The following is a 5,180-nucleotide window of genomic DNA, read 5'->3' on the forward strand; positions in this document are numbered from 1 at the left end:
AATTCTCTTTTTTTCCATATTCAGAAAGAATTAATATGGAGATCCATATACAAAAAAGGAATCCATGAGCTGAAGTCCACCAGGCTGTGTTTGAGGAAATAAAGAGTAACTCTCCTGAAATCAAACTACATACTTTCCACGCACCCAATGGCAGCAGACAACAGAATATTTGTAAAAAAAATAGTAGTTTCTGATACAACTCTTTTTGTCTAAGGATATAAAGAAATCTTTGTGCTACACCTGAAGTAGAAATTGCCTAATTTATGTTACTAGCAAACAAAGTAATAAGGCTATCAAAATCTCCTATTTTATCTCAAAGTTTAGTTCAGTTATTAAATTTGCTCAGGACTCTTATAATAACCTAAATTTCAGTGAAATAGCACCTTTCCTAATATATGCATGGTTTCACACATTGTGATTAATAAAACAGTAAACAGCAGTAGAATTCTCTCCTGAATATGGGATATCTTCAAATTAATCTTGGAGTACTGCTTCTCCTGTACAACTCTTCACCATCAAGCAAGGTCCAAATATTGCTGCTGTGTTCCACCATTACAACATAGATCTTACTGTTCCAATAGCTCAGTTGATTCTAGCATAGCATGGTTTTGATTAAATGCCTTTCAACAGAACACATGATTAGTATGAGAAAGAGAAAAGAGAAGTGAAAGAGAAAAAAATCAGTTTTTGTGCTAAAGCCTGTCAGAGCTTATTTCTTTGTGTCTTTCATGTTTCTTCACAAAGATGGTTTATTCTGTCTTCTGTAGCATGGGACTGTTTTCATGTGTCATACATAGTTTTAAGATTTGTTTATTATTCTCAGCTTTCCATCATGAAAAATTAAACTTTTTTTTTTTTTTTCCCTGGTCAAATGTGGGAGCAAAGAGATTCAACACAGATGGTCCCTGTGGTCATGTTCCTGAAAAGTGTCCCTGCTCTGCTCAAAAGGCTTGGAATTCCCAGAGTATTTTGTGCATTAGCACCTAGCACTGTGGTAGTCTCATTGCTCACAGTTTCTAAAAAGTAGTAAATAAGCCGCCTTGGGGGAAGATGTATCAGCATCGCTTATGTAAATACTACTTCAGGTGGATCTCTGCTTATGGCCAGGGACTACACTTGTTCTTGAGAAAAGAAGTCCATTACAGAGGGAAAATCACGAAAAGAAAGAAATCACTTATGTAGAAACCTTGCATTTTGGTCTCTGAACAAAACTCCTCTGATAAAGCAAACTTCAAAATATGGCATTTACGAATTTATGCTGTTTGAATAACTTCATCTGAAAGAACCATGCTGCTTTCAGTCATACAGATTTGGTTTTCTTTACTTGTGGCAACCTGCACAATTTGGTCTTTCAGTAGGTTGTGTATTCATCTGGATCTTAGTGAATGACTCCTTTTTGTTTAATGCATTTATTTTGCATCTCATGTCTTCTGAAGACACACATTTAACGGAAACTGTGTATAATACTTTAGTTCTGTTTTGTTTCTTTTAAAAATGCAGCCTAAGCTAAAGAATATATATTCCTGATGATGAAAAAAAAATGAAGACAATAGGAACAGTGAATGCAGCCACCTGAAAACCAGAGATTTTGCACTGCCAGATGAGACTGTGCAGAATATAAACTAGGAAGCAATTTGAGGATACTTACCTAAACTATCCTTCTATGATCAAGCTGGTGTAAGACTGGCTGTGAAAACGAGTCATGTTATTTCATGGCATGCTTGATGAAAGACATCTGTGTTCTGGGACTATAGATCAGAAACATCTTGCATTCTACTACAGCAGCATTCACCAAGTTGTGCTCAGGTCCCAAGTGTGTTCAGAGCAGAAAATGTGAATAGCGAAGTGTGTGCTGCCAAGGAACTCAACACAAGCAGGAAGTAGATGCTACTGTACAAAATACCTGGCTGTGTGGCCAGCCTCTCAAAACCAGTGGCTTTTGGGTATTGAACTAGAGCATTCTTAACAGGTTCTTGATTTTCAAAACATGTGGCAGTTTCCTCTGACGACTGAGGCCTCTTCATAGGATCTTTCATCAGAAACACTTAAAATACCAGCCTCACTGAAACACCAGGCCCTAGGGGACTAACATTACAGAGCCTGTTTTGAAATTCCTGGCCTCACCATTTTACTGCCACATAGTTCTAGTTCTCAGATGGATTTTCTCTTAATTTTGGATTAAATAAATCAGAAATGTATGTAGACATTATTCTCACTAGCATTCCTTTTGGCCCTCGGATTTCACCTCTAGTGCCTTTTCAGCTTTTACATTCTTTAAAACTGAAGTCACATGGAGAGACTTTAACACTCAAAGCAGTCTCTGTGCTCAGATTAGCAGTAAAAATGTGAAAAGAATTTATATTGACACAATAAAAAATACATACTCATTCATTGTTCAGAAGACACTGAAGAAATCTTGAAATTTCACCCTCCCATGGAGTTTAAGTATCAATAGAAACATGACCTTTTGCAAGCTGTTTCTTCATCAAGAGGATTATCAGTCATGATTTATGGACTGGTGATCAGTAAGAGATGTATGCAATTCTTTGTAACTGTATAAGCTGCTGGGATGAGAAGTATTTAGAATCAGTGCCAGTTTAGCTGCACAGCATGGGTTTTATAACATCACTTTGGAGTGATCCCAGAAGGGCTTATTGTACAAACTATTGAACTATTATCTTTGTGGACTCAGAAAGCAAAAAGAAACCACACAAAGCCCTGGGATCCAATGTAAACTGTACGTCAGCCTTTCAGGCACATTTTCATCAGGTTAGCACTTTTGCTGATTTATCAAATTCTTTGTATAGGATTCACAGCACTACATAAACTCCTTCTTAGCTACTTGAAAATGGCAGTCCCAACATGTCTTACGGTAACAACTTTCTTGGAAGCAACAATTTCAAAGGGCATGGTTGGAAATTGCATTTGAAATACTCATCTCTCCCAAAGTCAGTCTTTACAAACATGACAAAATTAGCATAATCTTGTTCAACCATCATTCATTTCTCCATCCCAGCAGGAAGAATTCCTGGAAATATTTAGGACTCTATAGCATGGAAGCTGCCTCTCAGTTTGTCCAGATCTTAGAAGTTATGACTAATGTGCAATGTTTGTCCAGAAGTAACAAGATTTTCTTTCTATGGTTTTGGAAGTGTTTTGGTGAGGGCAATAAGCCAAGAGAGGAGCTGATGATTCTGACACATAGTGTTCCTAATTCATATTTGGTGATTGCTGTGAGAAAGACACAGAACTCTTAGTTGTATCACTCCTTGTTTAAGTTTCAGTCACTGAAAGACAGTATCTAAAAATACCAGAAAACCTAACTATTGAAATACACTGTCACAACTCAAATGTCCAAGAATGGTAAGCAATTGCCAGCCAGATCTTTTGCAAGCCAATTCCTATCTGTGGAATTACCAATAGTTATAAAGGCTGATCATGTTTCTTTGGAAACATACTGCTCTCTAGCAGCCAGTCTTTTAAATTTTACACTGTATGTTCACAGCCACTCTTGATGGGTTCAGAATTATATAGGAGATACAGTTACACTAAACTGTGGGAAGCCAAATCTGTGTCTTCTTATAGCAAGGAAATCCAGCATAATTTGGAGTGATCAGCAGGAAATACCTCTGATAATGAAACTGGTAGAGTTATACATTCTGCATATAAATCTAAGCAGGATGCAAAATACTGCGCAATTAGCAACTTGTATAACAGGTGATGTTAAAATTGGCACTCTTGACTCAAGACAGACTTGGTTCTGTGCAGAATTCTCTTTCTGAGACACAGTACATATGGTTATAAGAGGCCTCAAGCTCTTGCTCCATGCTCTGGGAAGCTGTGCTTAACCAGCCCAGTCTTGAACCAAAGGGCTAACTTTGTTCACCTTCCAGTATTAAACAGCTGAATTGGTGATCTTCTCACTGACAGCAGATACTATCTACTCCTGCCTCGACATGTCATACAGGGGATAAACTATCTTTTTCACCACTGGCTTAATTGCTTTCCTTCTTCTAAACCAGTTTCCTCTACCACTGTAAGACCTCATCTCCAATTTCTTGCACTGTCTTCCCTCAGTCTCATCCTTTTTTTGCCAAGGTCCCTTTTGTTGTCTTGCTTATCTCTGGATTCAAATAGGGCATGGAGTTGACAGCTTTTCCAAATAAGAAAATATTAGGAAGTAAAAACAGGATTGTAAGTTGTTCAGTGAAGAAAATAATTAAAATACTAGCAACCTGTCTAATGCGTTAGGAACTCTTCCCTTGGCTTCAAAATGTTTTGCTCTCTTAGCTCCACTAGCACTGGAAATAGATCACAAGAAAAAGTATCTAGTGCTAGTCCTCCTGGATTGAAGCAAGTGAATTTGAAGTGTCATGGATTGGATAAATATAGATACAATGCCAATTACTTCCCTTTGAACTCCAACAGCAGGCAAGCAGCTGCAATGTGAATTCTGATAAAACCGTGGTGCATGTCTTGGCATTCCTTAAGATGTTATTACCACGAGTTTGGAAATAAACTCACACATTTACTTAGAAAACATATAAACAGTGGCACATTTCTTCTACTGATGACCAAGTAAACGCTGAACTGTTTTTCAGACTTCCAACTCGCATAAAATTATTAGGAGCTGCAGCCTCTTTTATAAGAATTGAGGCTGAAGACAAAGCATCTGGTGAAGACTTTTCTCTCTCAGCTGTTTTTTGCAGTTCCTTGAAATCCTGCAGGAGCACTGAGGGATCTGCTAAGTACAGGTTGAAAAACACTGCTCTAGATCATTACTCTGCAGTTTTGTAGCTTATGCAGATAGATTCTACTAGAGGGAAATTACAGCAATATTACCACACTGTTGCAGATACTCAAGCTTTCTCTAAGTGCTGGGTACTATGCTGCAAATGGCTGCCTCAGAACCTCAGCTGGAAACCTGTTGTAAATTTGGTCTAACAAGATCCACCTCTAAACAGAGGTGATCAACTCAGCTGTGTCAGCTGTTCTTCCAGTCGCAGCTGAGTAGAGTATGTTTGCATTGTACTGCAACAGTGTGATGCTTCAGATAAAATGGGTGGATGACAGTCATGGGAAATTCATGTTAGACATACAATTTGATTTAGATTATTTGTCTTCTAAGCATATCGAATGCCAGCTCCTAAAAATCCAAGTATTCTGAAACACACCTTATT

The sequence above is a fragment of the Apus apus genome, chromosome 1, assembly GCF_020740795.1.
Source record: "Apus apus isolate bApuApu2 chromosome 1, bApuApu2.pri.cur, whole genome shotgun sequence".
NCBI lineage: Eukaryota > Metazoa > Chordata > Aves > Apodiformes > Apodidae > Apus > Apus apus.